Here is a 25284-nt window from a genome sequence, read left to right on the forward strand (position 1 = left end):
TCACAGACCACTTGTTGGAATTTAAGTTGTTATTGGAGAAAAGGCCTCTGGGGACAGGCACCTGAACATCTAATCTAAGGAATCGATGAAGACCTAGGGGCATGTCAGGATCAATCTTCTGACTCCGGTCCTTTGACATGAATGTCTGCCTGGAGAGAGGTGCTCATGGTGTGCCAGCATGCACATTTCTGTCCAGACTTTTCCTCGCAATTGAGGTGAGCCCAGTTACTTTGTATATTACTCCAAGTCTTCAGGGTTTGGGCAACAATAAAGGGCAGATTTTCCTTTGGGAGGGTAGGCCCAGTGTTCTGGTGTGGCTTCAGAGGACCCATCCTGGGGGGCATGTTGGCCAGTGCTTTGGGAACAGAAATCTGCAAAAGCGAACTAGGGTTAGGGTGAGAGACGAGGTGATCACAGGCCTGATATGCAGGCCCTGAGGTCAGTGCATAGTATACTGAAATTAAGGTGTCTTGGAGGCATTAGCACAGGCTTTTCTGTCGGGATTGTGTGTCCAGGCCGGACGCAAGTGGTAGGGGTAACTTCATGAGGCCATGAGAGATTCTTCATCTCTGGGGATTCTGCACAGCTCCTAAGAGTTTGGTGTCTCAGGCAACACCCAGATGTGGAATTCCAGGGACAGGTTCTGTGTCTGGGCACAATGAAACACGAACTAGGGTAAGCATCTGGTACTAGGGACCTAGCAGGCACACTCGGTGGGCTCCTGGTCTAGCTACCAAGGGCGTTTGCTTCAAAGCAGGCTCACGCTGAGGGCCACAATGCCTGTTTGTGCTCAGGACAGCTACCAAGAGTGGCCGTGGTCTCATGGGCCTTGCAGCTATTTCCCACTTTGAGGGTTGGACACCAATCTCAACAGCCAGGTTTCCTGCCATCTGGAATGAGGATTACTCTTGTGAATCATGTTCCCCCATACTCAAGGATTTGAGCTACAGTCTGAGGAGAGATGCCTGAATATCCAGGTTGAGCATATGTGATGGCTTCGGACCAAGGCAGGTCCCAACAGCAGTTTATGGGGCCCGCTGTCCACGTGCCATACTAAAGGTCGTGGCTCAGGCTGTGTCAGACAGAGCCTGAGTGCTCTTGGTGGCCTATGATATTAGGGTGCCGTCAAGGGCCAGACAGGTGGATCCTCATGTCGGGTTTCTGGGCAGTCTCACCAGGCAATTCTTCTTTCTGTGGGGCATGAAGAATGCTGGGTTGTGGTACCAGAATTCCCTATCAAGAGGGCTTGGGGTGCAGGAGGGTGAGGATGGAATTGTCAACACAAGCTACAGTTAAATTCAGTGCCAAGCAAAAGGCAGTTCCAGTGTGTAGTGGCTGATTCGAGATATCCAGCACCTTAGTAAGGCAGATGTCAGATGTTTGCTCGTACTGGAGTATGTGTTTATGATGACCACCAAATGGAGTGGTGGCGTCACAAGGCCATGGAGGATTTCCCACGCTGCGGTTTTTGAGATGCTCCAAACAGCAAGGATTCCTTCTACTATACAGGGCTAGTCTGGATTTTTTGCTCCACCATTCTCCATATGGAAAGTTTGGGTAGCAGAGCTCTCCCGCATGGATGCCTGAAAAGCACACCTCCATTGACCACTGCAGATGAGGAAGATGGCAGGTTCTATCTGGTGGCTCTGGGGCGAAGTTCCTTCTGGCCTGAGTTGACATGGAGTTTCATGCTGTTGGATCACAATGCTGGTTTTTATCCAGGGAGATGTTAGAATGTTGGGGTAGTCAGGGGCCCTGCAGGATTCTCCTACAGGAGACTTGGACAAAGCTACCAAGATCAATGTATCCTTCTGGAGATAGGAGGGGTTCTGTAGTGTAGCTCAGGGACCACATGTTGGTATATAAGTTCGTATTGGAGAACAGACCTCTAGGGCTGGCACCTGAAAATCTAATTTTGGGTATTGATGAAGTCCTAGGGGCATGTCAGGTTCAATATTCTGACTCAAGGCCTTTGACTTGGATGTCTGCCTGGAGGCAGGTGTTCATTGTGTGTCAGAAAGTGCATTTTGGTCCAGCACGTCCTTCGAAATTGACATTTGCTCAGGGGCAATTACTTTGCTCTTAATCTTCAGGGTTTGGGCAACAGTGAAGTGTAGAGTCTCCTTCGGGAGGGTTGGCACAATCATCTGGTGTTGCACCAGAGTTCCCATCCTGGAGGGAACGTGTGGGCCAGGGCTTTGGGGACAGATCTGCAAACGCGAACTAGGGTTAGGGTGAGGGCTGAGGTGATCACAGGCCCAATCTTCAGGCCCTGAGGGCAGCTCATATTGTACTGAAATTAAGGTGTCATGGAGGTGGTAGTGAAGGCTATTTTGTCTGGATCCTGTGTCCAGGACGGTCGCAAAATATAGGGGTGGCTTCATGGGGCCATGGGAGATTCTTCGTCTCTCGGTATTCCGCCCAGCTCCCAAGAATTTGGTATCTCTGGGGGAAGGGAATACTGCTGTTTTCAGTCTCAGGGGAACCAGAAAAGAGAGATTCCGGAGACAGTTTCTGGGTCTGGGTGCCTGGAAAACACAAATGAGGGAGAGGATTTGGCCATAGCAACCTGGTAGGCCTGCTCTGTGGACTCCTGGTGCAGCTACTGAGGGGGTTTGTTTGAAAGCAGGCTCACGCTGAGGGTCACAATGCCTGTTTGTGACCAGGGCGTCTCCCATGAGTGACCATGGTCTCAAGGCCCATGAAGTTGGTTCCCACTCTGAGGGTTGGACACCAATTTCACAAGCCAGATTTCCTGCCATCGGGAAGTAGGAGAACACTTGTACCTCAAGTTCCTCTGTAGGAAGGTATTTGAGCTAAGCTCTGGAGACAGATGCCTGAATAACTAGGTTGAGCAGAGATGATGGGAACATGTGGGCCGGGGCTTTGGGGACAGATCTGCAAATGCGAACTAGGGTTAGGGTGAGGGCTGAGGTGATCATAGGCCCAATCTTCAGGCCCTGAGGGAAGCTCATATTGTACTGAAATTAAGGTGTCATGGAGGCGGTAGAGAGATGATGGTTTTGGGCCACAGCAGGTCCCACCTGCAGGATATGGGTCCCAATGTCTAGGTGGCTGACTGGAGGTCGTGGATCAGGCTATGTCAGACAGAGCTTTAGTGCCCATGGTGGCCTATGATATTAGGGTGTTGTTGAGGGCCATGCAGGTGGATCCTCATGTGGGGGATCTGGGCAGACTGACCAGGCACTTTTATTTTTTTTTGAAAGTAGCCTCACGCTGAGGGTAAAAATGCATGTTTGTTCCCAGAGTGGCTCCCATGTGTGGCCATGGTCTCATGGGCCATGCAGCTGGTTCCCACTCTAAGAGTTGGACACCTATCTCAACAGCCAGTCTTCCTGCCTTCGGGAAGGAGGAGTACTCTTGTGCTTCAGGTTCCTCCATAGTCAGGGATTTCAGCTACAATCTGGGAAAGATGCTTGAATATCCAGGTTGAGTAGAGATGACGGCTTTGGGCCACGACAAGTCCAACCTGCACAATATGGGAACCACTATCTGCATGGCTGACTCTAGGTTGTGGCTCAGGCTGTGTCAGACAGAGTCTTAGTTCCCATCTCAACAACCAGGTTTCCTGCCATCAGGAATAAGAATACTCTTGTGCTTCAGGCTCCCCAACAGGCAGGGATTTGTGCTACAGTTTGGGAGAGATGCCTGAATACCCAGGTTAATAGAGATGATGGCTTCCGGCCTTGGCAGGTCCCACCTGCAGGATATGGGGCCCACTGTCTCCATGGCTGCCTGGAGGTCGTGCCTCCGGCTGTGTCAGACAGAGCCTGAGAGCCCATGGCATCCTTAGACATTAGGGTGCCATCGGGGGCCATGCAAGTGTATCCTAATGTGGGGATTTTGGGGAGACTCACGAGGCACTTCTTCTTTATATGGGGAAGTCAGAATGTTGCGTTGTGGCTCCAGAATTCCCTATCAAGACGGCTTGGGGACCAGGATGGTAAGGATGGAATTATAAACAGAAGCTATGGTTCAATTCAGTGACAAGTGGAAGGGGCTTTCAGCATGCAGCGGCTGATTCAAGACATCCAGCACCTGAGTAAGGGTGGATGTCAGATATTTGCTCACACTGGTGTTTGTTTCTAGGATGATGGACAAATGGTGGGTTTGTGTCAAGAGGCTATGGAGGATTTCCCACTCTGTGGCTTGTGAGATGCTCCAAACAGTAAGGTTTTCTTCTACTGGACAGGGGGAGTCTGGTTTGTTTGCTCCAGGATTCCACATATGGAAAGCTTGGTAGCAGAGCTCTCCCTCATGGATGCCTGGAAAGCACTACTCCATTGACCTTTGCAGCTCAGGAACATGGCTGGTTCGATCTGGTGGCTCTGGGGAGAAGTTCCAAGGGGTCTGAGTTGACTTGGAGTTTGATGCTGTTCGATCACAATGCTGGTTTGTATCCAGGGAGACACTGGAATGTTGGGATGGTCAGAGTCAATGCAGGATTCTAATACACTGAGTCTTGGACACAGCTACCAAGAGCAAGGCATCCTTTTGGGACTGGAGGATCTGTTGTGTGGCTCAGGGACAACATGTTGGAATATAAGATGGTATGGGAAAACAGTCCTCTCAGGACAGGTGCCTGAAAGTCTAAGCTGGGCATCGATGAAGTCCTAGGAGCATGTGAGGTCCAATCTTCTGACTCAGGGCCTTTGACTTGGATGTTTGCCTGGAGGCAGGTGCACACTGTGTGTCACAATGTACACTTGGGTCCAGACCGTTCTTGGAAATTGAGGTGGGCTCAGGGGCTTTGTACTTTGCTCCTAAGCTTCAGGGTTTGGGCAACAGTGAAGGGCAGAGTTTCCTTCTGGAGAGTAGGCACAGTCATCTAGTGTTGCTCCAGAGGCCCCATCCTGGAGGGCATGTGTGACAGGGTTTTGGAGACAGAAATCTGCAAACACAAACTAGCATTAGGGTGAGGTCCGAGGTGATCACAGCCCTGATCTGCAGGCTCTGGGGGCAGCTCATTGTGTAGTGAAATTAAGGTGTCATCAAAGCAGTTGGGCCGACTTTTCTTTCTGGATTGTGTGTCCAGAACAGTCGCAAAATGTAGGGGTGGCTTCATGGGGCCATAAAAAATTCTTCATCTTTGAGGATTCTGCCCATCTCCCAAGAATTTGCTGTCTCTGGGGGAGGGAAGACTGCTGTTTTGCATCTCAATGAACCCCCACAAGAGGGATTCCAGGGACAGTTTCTAGGTCTAGACGACTGAAAAACACCAAGGAGGGTGAGGATTTGCCCCTAGGGGACTGGATGTCCCACTCTGTGTGCTCCTGGTCCAGCTACCCTGGGGGTTTGTTTGGAAGCAGGTTCACGCTGATGGTCACAATGCCTGTTTGTGCCCAGGGAGGCTCCTATGTGTGGCCGTGGTCTCATGTCCATGCCGCTGGTTCCCATTCTGAGGGTTGAACACCCATCGCAACAGCCAGATTTCCTGCCTTCAGGAAGGAGGAGTACTCTTGTGCTTCAGGTACCTCATAGGCAGGGATTTGAGCTACAGACTGGTCATAGAGGCTTAATTATCCAGGTTAAGTGGAGATGACGGCTTTGGGCTACAACAAGTCCCACCTGCAGGAAATGGGGCCCACTGTCTGGGTGGCTGACTGGAGGTGGTGGCTCAGGCTCTGTCAGAGAGATCCTCAGTTCCATGGTGGCCTAAGATATTAGGGTGTTGTCGACGGCCTTGCAGGTGGATCCTCATGTGTGGTTATGGTCAGACTCACCAGGCAATTCTTCTTTCTTGGGGCAGGCAGAATGCTGTGTTGTTGCTCCAGAATTTTTTATCAAGAGGGCTTGGGGACAGGAGGTTGAAGATGGTACTGTAAATATAAGCTACGGATCAATTCAGTGCCAAGCAGAAGGCAATTCCTTTGTGCAACAGCTTATACAGGGTATCTAGCACCTAAGGGTGGATATCAGATATTTGCTAACACTGGAGTTTGTATCTATGATGACCGACAAATGGAGGGATGGTGTCAAGAGTCCATGAAGGATTTCCCACTCTGAGGCTTGTGAGATGCTCCAAACAGTAAGGTTTCCTTCGACAGGACAGATGGAGTAAAGTTTGTTTGCTCCAGGGTCCCCATGTGTAAAGTTTGGGTAGCAGAGTTCTCCCACATGGATGCCTGGAAAGTGCACTTCTATTGATCATTGCAGCTGAGGTCTGCATGCAGGTCTGTCTGGTGGCTCTGGGAAGAAGTATCAAGGCCTTGAGGCGACATGGAATCTCTTGCAGAGGGGTCACAATGGTGGTTTCTTATTAGGGATATCTTAGAATGTGCTGTTGGTTAAGGTGCCATGCAGGATTCTCCTACTCTGAGGGTTTGGCAGAGGTCAAGGTGCACGGTTTCCTTCTGGGTACAGGATATCTTCTGTTGTGTGGCTCAGGGACCACATGTTGTATCATAATTTTGTATTCCAGAAAGTTCACTGAGGACAGATGCCTGAAAACCTAATCTAGGGTACCAATGAGGTCTGAGGGGCATGTCAGGTTCAATCTTCTGACTCAGGACCATTGACTTGGATGTCTGCCTGGATGTAGGTGAAGAGGGTGTTTCAGACTGGGCATTGCGTGCAGAGGGGCCGTCAGTATTGAGGTGGGCTCTGGGGTCTTGCAGGTTTCTCCAAATTTGAAATGTTTGGGCAACTGAGATGGGCACAGTTTCCTTGTGGATGACAGGCAGAGTCCTGTGCTCTGGCTCCAGAGACACCATCCTGTAAGGCAAATGAGCCATGGTTTTGGGAAAGAAGACTGCAAGCACAAATTCGGGTTAGGGTTAGTGGCAAGGTGATTGCAGGCCCAATGCATACACCTGGAGGGTAGCTCGTGAGGAACTATAATTAGGGTGACTCGAAGGCAGTAGCACAGGCTTTTCTATCTGGATTGTGTTTGCAGGAAGACCTCGGAATGCAGGTGTGGTCTCATGGGTCTATGGTATATTTTTCCCCTCTCAGGATTCTGGCGGCTCCACCCAAGTTTGGTGGCTTTTTCAGGGACAGGAAGTGTGCTGTTTTCCGTCATTGGGTTTCCCAAAACAGGGATTCCAGAGACAGGCTCTCAGACTAGGTGCCTGGAAAATCACACCAATGTTTATTATTTGAGCCTAGGGGCTTACAAGGCCTGCAATTTGGGATTCTGGCTGGGGAACTGAGAGGGCTTGTTTGAAAGCATGCTCAGGCTGAGGGTCACAATGCCTGTTTGTGCCCAGGGCGGCCCTCAGGAGTTGGCGTAATCTCATTGTCCATGAAGCTGGCTCCTACTGTGTGGTTTTCGACAAACATCCCCACTGCCAGGTTTCCTGTCATGGGGAAGGTGGAGGTCTCTATTGTGCTTCATGTTCCCCTATTGGCAGGTATTCCAGCAAAAGTCAAGGGAAAGGTGCCTGAATCCCATGATGGATAGAGATGACGGACTTGGGCCATGGCCAGTCTCACATGCTGGATATGGGGTCCGCTCTATGGGCGGTTGACACTAGGCCGTGGCTTAGGCTCTGTCAGACAAAGCACTAGTGGCCAGGACAGCCTATAAATCAGAATTCCTTTAAGTGCCAATCAGATAGATTCTCTTGTGGGGTTTCTGGGCAGACTGTCCAGGCAATTCTTCTTTCTATGTGGAAGGCAGAATGCTGTGTTGTGGCTCCAGATTCCTCATCAAGAGGGCTTGGGGACCAACAGGTTGAGGATGGAATTATCAACACAAGTTACGGTTCAATTCAGTGCCAAGCGGAAGGGATTTCCAATGTGTAGAGACCAATTCGAGATATCCAGCACCAGAGTAAGGGTGGAGGTCAGATGTTTGCCCACACTAGAGTTTGTGTCTATGGTGACTGAAATGGAGTGGTGGAGTCAAGAGGCCATGGAGGATTTCCCACGCTGGGGCTTGTGAGATTCTCCAAACAGCAAGGTTTCCTTCTACCAGACAGGGGGAGTCTGGTTTGCTAGCTCCAGGGTTCCGCATGAGGAAAGATTGGGAGCAGAGCTCTTCCACATGGATGCCTCGAAAGCACACCCCCAATGATTGTTGCAGCTCAGGAACATGGCAGGTTCATTCTGGTGGCTCTGGGGCAAAGTACCAAGGCCTTGAGTTGACACTGAATCTCTTGCAGATGGGTTACAGTGCTGGTTTGTTACCACGGAGACCTTAGAATGTGCTGGTGGCTAAGGGGCCATGCAGGATTCTCCTACCCTGAGCATTTGACACAGGTCCAAGAGCACAGTTTCCTTTTGGGGACAGGAGATGTAGTGTGTGTCTCAGGGACCACATGTTCTATCATAAGTTGGTATTCCAGGGAAACTGTGTTCTTCGACCTGTACCAATCCCTCGGGGTAGGAGAATCCTGCTGGGCACGTTAGTCACCAGCACATTCGAAGATCTTCCTAGTAACAATTCAGCATTGTGACCCATTCCTGAGTACAGGTTCTTGGAAACCTAATCTAGGGTTCCAATGAGGTCCTAAAGGCATGTCAGGTTCAATCGTCTGACTCAGGAACATTGACTTGGATGTCTGCCTGGATGTAGGTGATCAGATGTACAGACTGCTCATTTGCGACCAGATCAGCCTCCAATAAGGGGGTCGGCTCAGGCGCCTTGCAGGTTTCTCCTATTCTGGAGGGTTTGGGAAACTGTGACGGGCAAATTTTCCTTGTCAATGGCAGGCACAGTCCTGTGATGTGGCTCTAGAGAGCCCATCCAACAGGGCATTTGAGCCATGGTTTGGGGATAGAATTCTGCAAACACAATCTCAGGTTAGGGTTATTGGCGAGGTGATTGCATGCTCAATGCGTAGACCTGGAGGGCAGTTTGTCAGGAGCTGTAATTAGGGTGACTCGAAGACAGTAGCAAAGGATTTTCTATCTGGATTGTGTGTCCAGGAAGGCTTCGGAATGTCGGTATGGTCTCATGGGTCCATGGGAGACTTTACCTCTCTAAGGATCCTGGCAGCTCCCAATAGTTTAGTGGCTTTTTCGGGGAAGGGAAGAGTGCTGTTTTCCATGTTAGGGATGGCCCCAAACAGAAATTACATAGACGGGTACTGGGTCAGGGCACCTGGAAAATCCCACGAAGGGTTAGGATTTGGGCCTAGGGGCGTTCCAGGCCTACAATGTGGGATCCTGGTGGTGAAAGTGAGAGGGCTTGTTTGAAAGCATGCTCAGGCTGAGGGTCACAATGCCTGTTTGATCCCAGGGCGGCCCTAAGTAGTGGGTGTAGGCTCATTGGAGATACCGCTGGCTCCCACTTTGAGGCTTGCACGCCCATTCCAACAGACAGGTTTCCTGCCATTGGGAAGGAGGAATTCTCTATTGTGCTTCAGGTTCCCCCATTGACCGGGATTCCAGCAGAGGTCTAGGGACAGATGCCTGAATACCAAGGATGGGTAGAGATAACGGACTTGAGCCATGGCTGGTCTCACATGCTGATATGGTCCCCCGTCTCTTGGTGGCTGACACGATGTCGGGGCTCAAGCTCTGTCAGACACAGCACTAGTGGCCAGGGCATCCTACAAATCGGGGTTCCCTCGAGGTTCGAGCAGGTTGATCCTCATGTGGGCTTTCTTGGAAGACTGACCGGCAATTCTTCCTTCTATGAGGAAGGCAGAATGCTCTGATGTGGCTCGACAATTACCTATTAAGAGGCCATGGAGACCTTGAGGGTGAGGATAGAATTGTAGACACAAGCTACGGTTATATTCAGTGCCAAGCAGAAGGCAGCTCCAGTGTGCAGCAGCTGATTTGAGATATCCAGCACCTGACTAAGCATGGATGTCAGATGTCTGCTCACACTGGAGTTTGTATCTCTTATGACCGACTAAAGGAAGGTTGGTGTCAAAAAGCCATATTATCATATGGTTTCACTTATTTGTGGAGCATAAGAAGTAGCATGGAGGACAAGGGTGTTAGAGAGGAGTAGGGAATTTGGGTAAATTGGAAGGGGAGGTGAACCATGAGAGACTATAGACTCTGAAAAACAATCTGAGGGGTTTGAAGTGGCGGGGGGGTGGGAGGTTGGGGTACCAGGTGGTGGGTATTATAGAGGGCACAGCTTGCATGGAGCACTGGGTGTGGTGAAAAAATAATGAATAGTTTTTTCTGAAAATAAATAAATTGAAAAAAAAAAAAGCCATGGAGGATGTCCCACACTGGCGCTTGTGAGATTCTCCAAACAGCAAGGCTTTCTTCTACTGGAGTTGGGGAGTTTTGTTTGTTTGCTCCAGTGACCTCCATGTGGATAGTTTGGATAGTACAGCTCTCCTGCATGGCTGCCTTGAAAGCCCACCTCCATTGTCTATTGCAGCTGAGGAATATGGAAGGTTTGTTCTGGTGGATCTGGTGTGAAATGCAAGGGCGATGAATTAACATGGAATCTCTTTCAGATGGCTCACAATGCTGGTTTGTTACCAAGGAAATCTTAGAATGTCCTGGTGGCTAAGGGGCCATGGAGGATTCTCCCACCCAGAGGGTTTGACGCAGGTCGAAGGGCATGGTTTCATTCTGGGGACAGGAGATGTTCTGTTCTGTGACTCAGGAACCACATGTTGTATCATAATTTGGTATTCCAGAACAGGCCTCAGAGGACAAATGCCTGAACACCTAATCTAGGGTTCCAGTGAGGTCCTAAGGGCATGTCAGTTTCAATCTTCTGTCTCAGGACCATTGACGTGAGTGTCTGCTGGATGTAGGTGATCAGGGTGTTTCATAGTACACAATTACTTCCAGAGTGGCCTCCAATATTGTGGTGGGCTCAGGCGCCTTGCAGGTTTCTCCTAATGTGGATGGTTTGGGAAATTGTGACAGGCAAATTTTCCTTGGGGATGACAGGAACAGTCCTGTGGTTTGATTCCAGAGACCCCACCCTGGAGAGCATTTGAGCCATGGTATTGGGAGAGAAATGTGCACATATAAACATGGGTTAGGGTTAGTGTCGAGGTAATCACAGGCCCAGTGTATAGACCTGGATGGCAGCTCGTCAGGAACTGTACTTAGGGTATTTTGACCGAGGTAGCACAAGCTTTTCTATCTGCATTGTGTGTCCAGGATGGCCTCGGATTGGAGGTGTGGTCTCATGGGTCCATGGGATAATTTTCCTCTCTAAGGATCCTGACAGCTCCCAATACTTTGGTGGCTTTTTGGGGGAAGAGTGCTGTTTTCCATCAAAGGGGTGCCCCAAAAGAGTAATTCCAGAGATGGGAACTGGGCATGGGCACCTGGAACATCTCACCAAGTGTTACGATTTGGACCTAGGGGTGTACCAGGCTGACAAAGCAGGATCCTCGTGGTGAAACTGAGAGTGCTTGTCTGAAAGCATGCTCAGGCTGAGGGTCACAATGCCTATTTGATCCCAGGGCAGCCCTCAAGAGTGGGTGTGGTCTCATTGGAAATGCAGCTGGCTCCCACACTGATGGTTGGACACCCATCCCAAAAGCCAGGTTTCCTGCCATGGGGAAGGAGGAGTTTTCTATTGTCCTTCAAGTTCCCCCATTGGCAGGTTCTCCAACAAAAGACTGGGGACAGATGCCTGAATATCAAGGATGGATAGATATGACAGACTTGAATCATGGCCGGTCTGCATGCTGGATATGGGCCCCACCCTCTGGGTGGATGACACGAAGTCGGGGCTCAGGGTCTGTCAGACACAGCACTAGTGGCCGGGGCAGCCTATAATTTGGGGTCCCCTCGAGGGCTGAGCAGATTGATCCGTATGTGCGGTTTCTGGGCAGACTCACCAGGCACCACTTCTTTCTATAGGGAAGGCAGAATACTGCGTTGTGTTTCCAGAATTCCCTCTCAACAAGCTTGGAGACAGTAGGGTGAGGATGGAATTGTAAAACCAAGCTATGGTTCAATTCAGTGCCAAGCAGAAAGCATTTCCAATATGTAGCACCTTATTTGAGAAACCAGCACCTGAGTAATGGCGGTTGTCAGATGTTTGCTCACACTGGAGTTTGTATCTATGATCATCGACCAATGGAGGGGTGGCATCAAGAAGCCATGGGGGATTTCCCACGCTGAGGCTTGTGAGATGCTCCAAACAGCAAGGTTTCCTTCTACTAGACATGTGGAGTCTGGTTTGTGTGTTCTAGGTTCCCCCATGTGGAAAGTTTGGGTAGCAGAGCACTACTGCATGGATACCTGGATTGCAAACCTCCATTCTCCATTGCAGCTGAGGAACATGGCAGGTTTGTTCTGGTGGCTCTGGTGTGAAATACCAAGGGCGATGAGTTAACATGGGATCTCTTTCAGATGGGTTACACTGTTGGTTTTTTACCAAGGAACGCTTAGAATGTCCTGGTGCTAAGGGGCAAAGCAGGATTCTACTACCCGGAGGGCTTGACAGAGGTCGAAGAGAACAGTTTCTTTCTGGGGACAGGAGATGTTCTTGTTATATCATGTTATATCATAAGTTGGTATTCCAGAACAAGCCTCTGAGGACAAGACCTATAAACCTAATCTAGGATTCCAGTGAGGTCATAGGGGCATGTCAGGTTCAATCTTCTGACTCAGGACCATTGACTTTGGCATCTGCTGGATGTAGGTAATCAGGGTGATTAAGACTGTGCATTTGCGTACAGAGCAGCGTCGATTATGGCGGTGGACACAGGCGCCTTTGAGGTTTCCCCTAATCTAGATGGTTTGGGAAACTGGGACGGGCAGATTTTCCTTGGGGATAGCAGGCAGAGTCCTGTGGTGTGTCTCCAAAAGCCCCATCCTGGAGGATATATGAGCCATGGTTTTGGGAGAGTAGACTGCAAACTCAAACTCGGGATAGGCTTAGTGTTGAGGTGATTACAGGCCCAATGCGTAGACCTGGAGGAGAGCTCGTCAGGAACTGTAATTAGGTGACTGGAAGGCAGTAGCACAGGCTTTCCTATCTGGATTGTGTGCTTGGATGGCCTCAGAATGCAAGTGTGGTCTCATGGGTCGATGGGAGATTTTTCTTCCTTAAGGATCCTGACAGCTCACAATAGTTTGGTGGCTTTCTCGGGGAAGGGGAGACTGCTGTTTTCCAAATTATGGGTGCTGCAAAATAGGGATTCCAGATTCAGGCTCTGCATCTGGGCCACTGGAAAATACCACCAATTTTTAGGATTTGGTCCTAGGGGCTTGCCATGCCTGCAATGCAAGAACCTCAGGGTTCTGTTCAGGAATACCAACTTATGATACAACATGTGGTCCCTGAGCCGCACAATAGAACATCTCCTCTCCTCAGAAAAAACTTACCCACCACAGAACCTTACCCACCAGCACATTCGAAGATTTCCCTTGTAACAATGCAGCACTATGGCCCATCTGCAAGAGACTCCATGTCAACTCAAGGCCTTGGTCCTTCGCCCCAGAGCCACCAGAATGAACCTGCCATGTTCCTCAGCTGCAGTTGTCAATGGAGGTGTGCTTTCCAGGCATACATGCCATAGAGTTCTGCTATCCAGACGTTCCACATGGGGGACCCTCGAGCAAACAAACCAGACTCCACCTGTCCAGTAGAAGGACACCTTACTGTTTGGAGCATCTCACAAGCCTCATCGGGGGATCTCCTCCATGGCATCTTGACGCCACCCCTCCATTTGTGGGTCATCAAAATAGAAACTCTAGTGTGAGCAAACATCTGACAATGGCCTTACTCAGATGCTGGATATGGTGGAAAAGATGCTTCACATTGGCACTGCGTTCCACTTGGCACTTAATTGAACCGTAGCTTGGGTTTACAATTACATCCTCACCCTACTGCTCCTCAAAGCCTCTTGATATTGAATTCTGGAGCCACAACGCAGCATTCTGCCTCGCCCATAGAAAGAAGAAGTGCCTGCTGAGTCTGTCCAGAATCCCCACATGAGGATCAATCTACTCAGCCCTGGAGGGAACCCCGATTTATAGGCTGCTCTTGCCACTAGCATTGTGTCTGACAGAGCTTTAGCCACGAACCAGTGTCAGCCACCCAGAGAGTGGGTCCCTAATCCAGCATGTGAGACTGGCCATGGCCCAAGTCCGTCCTCTCTACCCATCCTCGGCATTCTGGTACCTCCCATTGACGCAGGGGACCACACCTACATTCTGAGGCCATCCTGGACACACAATCTAGATAAAAAAGCCTGTGCTACCGCCTTCCAGTCACCTTTACATTTCCTGACAAGCTGCCATCCATGTCTACTCATTGGCCCTGTGATCACATTGCCAATAACCCTAACCCGAATTTGTGTTTGCAGACTTCTCTCCCAAAAATGTGCCTCACATGTCCTCCAGGATGGGCTCTCTGTGGCCAAACCACAGGACTGTGCCTCCCATCCCCAAGGAAACTGTGCCCATCACAGTTGCCATTACCTTACAGATTAAGAGAAACCTGCAAGGCACCTGAGCCCACCCAAATATACGGGTCTGCTCTGGATGCAAAGGTGCATCTGAAAAACCATCATCACCTACATCTATGCAGACAGCCAAGTCAAGAGTGTTGAGTCAGAAGATTGAAACTGTCATGCCTGTAGGACTTCATTGGAACCCTAGATTAGGTTTTCAGTCATCTGTCCTCTGGGGCTTGTTCTGGAATACCAACTTATGATACAACAGGTGGTCCCTGAACCTCACAAAAGAACATCTCCTGTCCCCTGATGGAAACCGTGCTCTTTGACCTGTGCCAAGCCCTCAGTATAAGAGAATACTGCACAGCACCTTAGCCTCCAGCACATTCTAAGATCTCCTTGGTAACAAACCAGCATTGTGGCCCATCTATAAGAGATTCCATGTCAACTCAAAACCTTGGTCCTTCGCCCCAGAGCCACCAGAATGAACCTGCCATGCTCCTCAGCTGCAATGGAGAATGGAGGTATGCTTTGCAGCATCCATGCTGAAGAGCTCTGCTACCCAACTTTCCATATGGGGTACCATGTAGCAAACAAACCAGACTCCATCTGTCCAGTAGCAGGAAATCTTGCTGTTTGGAACATTTCACAAGCCTCAGAGGGGGAAATCCTCCATGGGCTTTTGATGTCACCTCTCCATTTGTTGATCATTAAGACACAAAGTCTAGTGTGAGCAAACATCTGACATCCGCCCTTACTCAGGTGCTGGATATCTAAAGAAAAAAAAATCAAACAGAAAAACGCTTCACATTGGAACTGTGTTCTGCTGGCACTGAATTGTACAGAAGCCTGTGTTTACAATTCCATCCTCACCCTACTGCTCCACAAGGCCTCTTGATATTGAATTCTGGAGCCGGAGTGCAGCATTCTGCCTCCTCCATAGAAAGAAGAAGTGCCTGCTGAGTCTGTCCAGAATCCCCACATGAGGATCAATCTGTTCGGCTCTCAAGGGAACCCTGATATATGGACTGCCCTCGCCACTACTGTTGGGTCTGACAGAGTCTGAGCCCCGACCTAGTGTCAGTCATCCAGAGAGTAGGCCCCATATCTAGAATGTGGGACTGGCCATGGCCCAAGTCCATCATATCTACTCAACCTGGTATTCTGGCACCTTTCCCCAGACTTTGCTGGAATGCTTCCAATGGAGGAACCTGAAGCATAATTGAGTACTACTCCTTCCCCATGAAGGACACCTGCCTGTTGGGATGGGATCCAGACCTCAAAGTGGGAGCACGTTGCATGGCCAATGTGAACACACCAACTCCTGTGGGCTGCCCAGGACACAAACAGGCATTGTGACCCTCACCTGAGTATGCTTTCAAACAAACACTCTCAGTTCCACCACAAGGTACCCACATTGCAGGCCTGGTATGCCCCTAGGCCCAAATCCTAACCCTTGGAGTGATTTTCCAGGTGCCCAGACCCAGAACCTGTCTCTGGAATGCCTGCTTTGGGGCACCTCTAAGATGGAATGGAGCACTCTTCTCTTCTCCGAAAAAGCCACCAAACTATGTGGAGCTGCCTGAATCCTTAGAGGGGAAAAGTCTCCCATGGACCCATGAGACCTCACCTGCATTCGGAGGCCATTCTGGACACACAATCCAGATAGAGAAGTCTGTGCTACCATCTTCCAGTCACCCTAATCTCAGTTCCTGTCGCGCTGACCCCAGGTCTATGAATTGGGCCTGCGATCGCCTCTCGACTAGCCTGAACCAGAATTTGTGTTTGCAGACTTTTACCAAAACCATGGCTCACATGCCCTCCAGGATAGGCTCACTCGAGGTGCACCACAGGTCTGTGGCTGCTATCCCCAAGGAAACCGTTCCCATCACAGTTGCCTAAACCATACAGATTAAGAGAAAACTGCAAGGCCCTGAGTCCACCCCAATATTGGCGGCTGCTCTGGACGCAAATGCGCAGTCTGAAACAACCTGATCCCCTCCATCCAGGCAGACAGCAACGTCAATGGTGGTGAGTCAGAACATTGAACCTGACATGCCCTTTGACCTCATTAAAACACTTGATTAGGTTGTCAGGCATCTGTCCTCAGGAGCTATTCTGGAATAACAACTTATGATACAACATGTGGTCCCTGAGCCACACAACAGAATATCTCCTGTCCCCAGAAGGAAACCATGCTCTTTGACCTGTGTCAAACCCTCAGGATAAGAGAAACCTACATGGCACGTTAGCCACCAGCACATTCTAAGAACTGCCTGGTAAAAAATAAGCATTGTGACGCATCTGAAGGAGATTCTATGCTAACTCATCACCCTTGGTATTTTGCCCCAGAGCCAACAAAATGAACCTGCCATGTTCCTCAGCCTCAATGGTCAATGGAGATGTGCTCTCCAGGCAACCATGTTGGAGAGTTCTGCTATCTAGAATTTCAACATGGGGGACCCTGGAGCAAACAAACCAGATTCCACCTGTCCAGTCAAAGGAAACCTTGCTTTTTGGAGCATTTCACAAGTCTCAGCATGGAAAATCCTCCATGACAATTGATGACACCCCTCCATTTGTTGGTCATCATAGACACAAATTCCAGTGTGAGCAAACATGTGACATCCACCCTTACTCAGGTGCTGGATATCTCGAATAAGCCCCTGCACATTGGAACTGCCTTCTGCTTGGCACTGAATTTAACCATAGTTGTGTTTACAATTCCATCCTCACCCTAATTGTCCCCAAGCCCTCTTGATAGGGCATTCTGGAGCCACAACACAGCATTTTGCCTATCCCATAGAAATAACAAGTGCCTGGACAGTCTTCCCAGATCCCCCACATTAGGATCCACCTGCATGGCCCTCAACAATGCCCTAATATCATAGGCCACCATGGTCACTAAAGCTCTGTCTGACATAGCATGATCCATAACCTCCTGTCAGCCGCCTAGACATTGGGCCCCATATCCTGCAAGTGGGACTGGGTGTGGCCCAAACCTGTCATCTGTGATCAACCTGGTTATTCCGGCTTTGGTCCCCAGAACTTAGCTCAAATCCCTGCTTATGGGGGAACCTGAAGCACAAGAGTACGCCTCCTTCCCAATGGTAGGAAATCTGGCCTGTGAAATGGGTGTCCATTGCTCAGAGTGGGAACCAGCTGCATGGCCATTGAGACCACGGTCACTCATGAGAGAAGGCCTGGGCACAGAAAGGTATTGGGCCCTCAGTGTGAGCCTGCTTTCAAAAAAAAATACCCCTCAGTAGCTGCACCAGGAGTCTGCAGAGCAGGCCTACCAGGTTGCTACGGCCAAATCCTCTCTCTCGTTGGTGTTTTTCAGGCACCCAGACCCAGAAACTGTCTCCAGAAACTCTCTTTTCCGGTTCCCCTGAGACTTAAAACAGCAGTCTTCTCTTCCGCCAGAGACACCAAACCCTTGGGTGCTAGGCAGAATACCCAGAGATGAAGAATCTCCCATGGCCCCATAAAGCCACCCCTATATTTTGCGACTGTCCTGGACAAAGAATCCAGACAAAATACCCTTCACTACTGCCTCCATTACACCTTAATTTCAGTACAATATGAGCTGCCCTCAGGGCCTTCAGATCGGGCCTGTGATCATCTCAGGCCTCACACTAACCCTAGTTCGTGTTTGCAGATTTCTGACCCTAAAGCACTGCCCCACATGACCTCCAGTATGGGGCCTCTGGTGCAACACCAGATGATTTTGACAACCCTCCTGAAGGAGTCTCTGCACTTCACTGTTGCCCAAACCCTGAAGATTAAGGGCAAAGTAAAAGCCCCTGAACCCATGTCAATTTGAAAGGATGCTCTGGACCGAAATGCCTATTCTGACAGACAATGAGCACCTGCCTCCAGACAGACATCCAAGTCAAAGGCCCTGAGTCAGAAGATTGAACCGGACATTCCCCTAGGACTTCCTCGATACCCTATCTTAGATTTTCAGGTGCCAGTCCACAGGGGCCTATTCCCCAATACCAATTTATATTCCAATATGTGGTCCCTGAGCCACACTACAGAACCCCTCTTGTCCCCAGAAGGATACCTTGCTCTTGGTAGCTTTGTCCAAGACTCAGTGTAGGATAATCCTGCATAGACCCTGAGCACCCCAAAATTCTAACATCTGCCTAGATAAAAACCAGCTTTGTGATCCAACAGCATGAAACTCCATGTCAATTCAAGCCGGAAGGAACTTTTCCCCAGAGCGAACAGATCAAACCTGCCATGATCCTCAGCTGCAATGGACCATGGAAGTGTGCTTTCCAGGCATCCATCTGGGCGAATTCTACTACCTAACTTATCACATGGGGGACCCTGGAGCAAACAAACCAGACTTCACCTGTCCAGTAGAAAGGAAACCTTTCTGATTGGAGTATCTCACAAGCCCCAGCATTGGAAATCCTCCATGGCCTCTTGACGCCACCTCTCCATTTGTCGGTCATCATAGACACAGACTCAAGTGTGAGCAAACATTTGACATCCTCCCTTACTCAGGTGCTGGATATCTCACAGAATCCACTGAAGATGGGGACAGCCTTGCACTTGGCATTGAATTTAACTGTAGCTTGTGTTTACAATTCCATTCTCACCCTACTGGTCCCCAAGCCCTCTGGATATGGAATTCCAGTGTCACAACATGGTATTCTGCCTTCCCCATAAAAAGAAGAAGTGCCTGGTGAGTCTGCCCAGAAAACCCACATGAGGATCAATCTGCTAGGCCCTTGAGGGAACCCCAGTTTATATGCAGCCCTGGCCTCTCATACGGTGTCTGTCAGAGCCTGAGCCCCAGCCTAGTGTCAGCAGCCCAGAGAGCAGGACCCATATCTAGCATGTGGGACTGAACATGTTCTTACTCCATCATCTCTACTCATCCTTGGTATTCAGACATCTGTCCTCAGTCCTTTACTATAATTTTTGCCAATGGGGGAACCTGAAGCACAAGAGAGAACCCCACCTTTTCCATGGGAAGAATCCTAACTGTTGGGATGGGTGTCAAACTCTCAGAGTTGGAGCCAGCTACATGGCCAATGAGACCACAACCACACATGAGGGCTGCCTAGGGCCCAAACAGGCATTGTGACCCTCAGCCTGAACATGCTTTCAAACAAGTCCTTTCAGTTGCACCACCAGGATCCCGCTTTGTAGGCCAGGGACTCCCCTAGGCCCATATCCTAACCCTTGATGGGATATTCCAAGCATTCAGACCCAGAGCCCGTCCCTGGAATCCCTGTTTTGGGGCACCCCTATGATGGAAAGCAGCACTCTTCCCATCCCTGGAAAACCCACCAAACTATTGGGAGACACTGGATCCTTAGAGAGTAAAATCTCCCATGGACTCATGGGACCACACCTGCATTCCGAGGCCATCCTGGATACAGAATCCAGATATAAAAGCCTGTGATACAGCCTTCACATCGCCCTAATTACAGTTCCTGATGAGCTGCGCTCCAGGTCTACACATTGGAACTGCGATCACCTCGCCATTATCCCTAACCCGAGTTTGTGTTTGCAGACTTCTCTCCATAACCATGGCTCACATGCCCTCCAGGGTGGGGTCTTGGAATCACACCACAGCACTGTGCGTGTCATCCCCTAGGAAACTGTACACGTCACAGTTTCCCAAACCTCCAGATTAGGAGAAACCTGCAAATTCTCTGAGCACACCGCAATATTGGAGGCCACTCAGGATACAAATGCACGGTCTGAAACACTCTGATCACCTGGATCTAGGCAGACACCCAAGTCAACTGTCCTGAGTCTGAAGATTGAAACTTACATGCCCCTAGGACATCATTGGAACCCTAGATTAGTTTTTCAGGTATCTGTCTTCAGAGGCCTTTTCTGGAATATTAACTTATGATACAACATGTGGTCCCTGAGCCACACAACGCTACATCTCCTATCCCCAGAAGGGGACACAGCTCTTCGACCTGTGTTAAACCATCAGGGTAGGAGAATCCTGCATGGCACCTTAGCTACCAGCACATTCTAAGATCTCCCTGGTAACAAACCAGCATTGTGACCCATCTGCAAGAGATTCAGTGTGAACTCAAGGCCTTGGTACTTCGCTCCAGAGCCACAAGAAGGAACCTGCCATGTTCCTCAGCTGCAATGGTCATTCGGGGTGTGCTTTCTAGGCATCCATGCGGAAGAGCTCTGCTATCCATACTTTCCACGTGGGGGACTCTTGAGTAAACAAACCAGACTTCACCTGTCAGTAGAAAAAACAACCTTGCTTTTTGGAGCATCTCACAAGCATCAGCGTGGGGAATCCTCCATGGCCTCTTGAAGCCACTTATCCATTTGTAGGTCATCATAGACACAACCTCCAGTATGAGCAAATATCATTTATCTGCCCTTATTCTGGTGCTGGATATCTCGTTCGTTGGCCACCATAGATACAAACTCCAGTGTGAGCAGACATCTGACCTCACCCATACTCAGGTGCTGGAGATCTTGAAAAAACCGCTGCACACTGGAACAGCAATGTGCTCGTCACTGAGCTTAAATGTAACTTGTCTATTCAGACTTATGTCTTCACACTCCTCTCCTGTAAGCCTTCCATATTGGGAATTTGGGAGCCACAATGCAGCCTTCTGCCTGCCCACCAGAATTAAGAAGTGCCCTATGGGTCTGCGCAGAAAGTCCACATGAGGATCCACCTGCACGGCCCTCTATGGCACCCCAATATAATAGGCCACCCTGTGCACTAATGCTCTGTCTGACACAGCCGACCCCCAACCAACTGGCGCCACACAGATAGTGGGCCCCATATCCTACAGGTGTGAGCTTCCTTGACCTGAGTCTTTTATCTCGAACCAACCTGGGTATTCAGGTACCTGTTCCAGAACATAGCTCAAATTTCTGACCATGGTGGATCCTGAAGCACAAAAGAGTACTCCTCCTTCCCTTGGCAGGAAAACTAAATGTTGAGATGGTTGTCCAACTCTCATATTGGTTCCAGGTGCATGGAACAAGAAACAGCACCCTCTCAGGATGGGGAGCTGGGCACAAATAGGTATTGTGACCCTCATCCTGAGACCCATTTCCAACAAGCCCCCACGTGAGCTGGACCAGGACACTACAGAGTGGGCCTGTCAGGCCCCTAGGCCCAAATCCTAAGCCTTTGTGGGGTTACCTAGGCACCAGGACCCAGAACCCATCTCTGGAATCCATGTTTTTACAGGAACCCTGACACTGTAAAATGTGGTCTCCCTTTCCCCAGTAAGACACCAAACGCTTGGGTGCCGGGTAGAATCCCCAGATAGGAAGAACTTCCATGGGCACATGAGGACACCCATCCATTCTGTGGCCATCCTAGACACAATCCAGACAGAAATGCCTGTGTTCCTGCCTCCCAGACTCCCGAATTTCAAATCCGAGGAGCTGCCTTCAGTGTCTGCAGATCGGGCCTGCCATCACTTTGCCCCTAACTTGTACCCGATTTTGTGTCTGAAGATTTTGGTCCCAAAGCCCTGAACCACATGCCTTCCAGGATGGGTCCTCCAGAACCACTGCATATCCCTGGGCCTGCTCCCCTTAGGAAACTCTGCCTGTCTCAGTTTCCCAAATTGTCCACATTAGGAGAAACCTGCAAGGCCCCTGAGCTCACCCCAATTCCATAGGCTGCTGTGGAAAAATGCACTGTCAGACATAGCCTCAGACCTACCTCCAGGAAGAAACACAGGTCAATGGCGCTGAGTCCGAAGATTGAATCTGTCATGCCCCTAGGACCTCATCAGAACCCTAGCTTAGTATTTCAGGCCTCTGTTCCTAGAGGCCTGTTCTGGAAAACCAATATATGGTCCAACCTGTGATCTGTGAGCCATACAAGAGAACCCCTCCTGTCCCGAGAAGGAAACCTTTCTCCCAGGAACTGGGTCTAACCCTTAGGATAGGAGAATCCAGTTTTGGCCCAGGGCCTCCGCCACATTCTAAGGTCTCCTTGGACACGAAGCAGCATCTCCATATTGAGAATTCTGGAGCCACAGTGCAGCCTACTGCCTGCCCACCAGAAAGAAGAAGCCCTATGGGTCTGCGCAGAAACCCCACATGAGGATCCAGTTGCACAGCTCTAACGGCACCCCAGTATCATAGGTTGTCCTCTGCCCGAATGCTATGTCTGACACAGCTCGAGCTCTGACCTCTGGTAGCCACCCAGTCAGTGGGCCCCATATCTGGCAGGGGGTCCTGCCTTGTCCCGAGGCCATCATCTTGAAGCAACCTGGGTAATAAGGTACTTGTCCCAGAACTTAGCTCAAATTCCTGCCCATGGGAGTCCCTGAAGCAGAAATGAGTACCACTCCTTCCCCATGGCAGGAAAACTGAATGTTGAGATGACAGTCCAACCCTCAGAGTGCGATCCAGGTGCATGTCCCATGAGACCATGCCAACTCAGGATGGACAGCTGGAAACAGGCATTGTGACCCTCACCCAAAGACCCTTTCCAACAAGCACTCTTGCGAGCTGCACCAGGAGCCCACTGAGCGGCCCTGTCATGCTCCTAGGCCCAAATCCTAAGCCTTGGTGGGGTTATCCAGGTGCCCGGACCAGAACCAATCTCTGGAATGCCTGTTTGGATGGGACCCCTGAGATGGAAAACCACACTCTCCCCTTCCCCCAGAAAGATACCAAAATCTGGGATGCCTGTCAGAATCCCCAGAGAAGTAGAATCTCCCATGGACCAATGAGGCCACCACCCTATTCCATGGCCATCCTAGACAAAGAATCCAGACAGAAAAGCCTGAGCTCCTGCCTCTTAGCTGTCTGAATTTCCAATCCCGAGCAGCCGCCCTCAGGGTCTGCAGATAGGGCTTGCCACCAACACCCCTCCAACTCTTACCCGAGTTTGTCTCTGAAGACTTTGGTCCCAAAGACCTGACCCACATGCACTCCAGGATGGGACCTCCAGAACCACATCACATCACGGTGCCTGCTCTTCCAAGGAAACTCTGCCTGTCTCAGTTTGTCAAGCCCTCCAGAATAGCTTAAACCTGCAAGGCCCCAAAGCCCACCCCAATTCCATAGGCCGCTCTGGAAAAATGCACAGTCTGACACAGCCTCAGAACATACCTCCAGGAAGACATGCAAGCCAATAGGAAGGGATGAATGCCCTAAGACCATGGTGGGTCCAAGGTGCTGGGAGTGCCGCCAGCTGTCTCGGTATCTGTCGGAAGGTCTGGGCTCAGGCTAGGTAAAACAGAGCTTTAGTGCTAAGTGTATCCTATGCAATTTGGGTGTTGCCGAGGGCCAAGCAGGTTTATCCTCCTTTTGGGTTTCTGGGCAACGCCACACACAATGTATTTCTTCCAGTGGGCAGGCAGAGTGCTTCGTTTTGGTCCTAGTATTCCCAGTCAGGAGTGCTTGTGGGCCAGGAGTGTGATGACAAAGTCTGAAAACACAAGGTAGGGTAGGTTTGGGGCAATGTCATGGTAGGCACACTCTGCAGCAGCTGAATTGAGATCTCCTCCATCTGAAGCCAGGATTATTATCAATCATTGGCTGAGGCTGGAGTTTGTGTCCACGATGGCCCGTTCATGAAGCGCGGGCCTCATGAGGCTAAGGAGGTTTTACCACGCTGAGTTTGTGAGTTGCTCCAAACCAGAAGATTTCTTTCTGTGGGACAGTCGTGTCCTGTTGGATGGCTCCAGGACGTTCCATACAAAAGGATTGGAGAGCAGGGTTCGAAGGATGGATGCCTATACAGCATAACTCACATTCCCATTGGCTCTTTGCAACAAGACATGTTTGAACTGCTGGCTCTGGGGAGAGCTATCCAGGGGGCTGAGTTGAAATGGACTCTCCAGAGGATGGGTCATAATGTGGATTTGTTTCCATGGAGACCTTGGAATGTGCTGGTGGCTCAGGGTCCCTGCAGTAATCGCCTACCTGAAGGGTTTGATACAGCTCCAATAAGAAAGCTTCCCATATGCACATGAGAGAGGTTCTGTTCGGTGCCTCAGAAAAGCCCCAGATGCTGGTCTTCAAAACCAGTTTTCTGAGAGAGACACCTGGATACCAAAGCTAAGATTCAGATTAGGGCATAGGGGCCTGTCCATTTTCAATCTTCTTTGGGGACACTGTCTGAGTGTGTAAGTGGAGATAGTTGCTCAGCTGGTGTCAGAGGGCCCCTCTTAGTCCAGGGAGGCCTACACTATCGGGACGGACTCGGGGACCTTGTAGGTTTCTCCTTATCTTAAGGGTTGTGGTCAAAGGATTGGGCACAGTTAAATTGGATAGGACAGGCACAGTACTTCGGTGTCTCCATAGGCCCTAGCCTGAAGGGTGTGTAGGACTGGGCTGTGGGCACAGAAGTCTGAAAACACAAACTCGGCTTAGGTGTGGAGCAGAGGGTATGGCAGGCCGGATCTACAGAATGTGAGGGGAACTCCTCGGCTATTGAAAGAATGGCGAGAGGGCGGTCCCACAAGCTTTTGTCTCTGGATGTTGTGTCCAGGATAGCTGTGGATTGTAGGGTGGCCTCAGGGTCTATGGAAGAGTCTCCCTCTCTGGAGATTTGGCCCAGCTCCCAAGAGTTTGGTGTCATTTTGTGGGAGGGGTGGAGTCCTGTTGTCTGGCTCAGGTGTCTCTCCAAGAGAGGGATTCCAGAGCAGAGCCCCAGGTACAGGTGACTGGAAAACCCAAACTCTGGTAAGGATTGGGAGCACAGGGGCTGGGCAAGCCCCATATGCGGGTTCTTGGTCCAGGCCCTGAGAGGCCTTACTTCGACATGGGGCTCACACTGAGGGTCACAATGCGAGTTTCTGTCCATGGCAGCACTCAAGTTTGGGCGTGGCCTCAGGGGCCATGAAGGTTTCTCCTACCCTGAAGGTGTGACTCCATGCCAACAGCAAGCTTTAAAGCCATGGGGAAAGGAGTTCTGATTTGTGCTTCAGGTACCGAACTGTGTAAGGATTTGATATAATGTCTAGGATCAGATGTCTGAAAACAC

Source organism: Neovison vison, chromosome 7 (genome assembly GCF_020171115.1).
Source record: "Neovison vison isolate M4711 chromosome 7, ASM_NN_V1, whole genome shotgun sequence".
In the NCBI taxonomy this organism is placed as follows: domain Eukaryota; kingdom Metazoa; phylum Chordata; class Mammalia; order Carnivora; family Mustelidae; genus Neogale; species Neogale vison.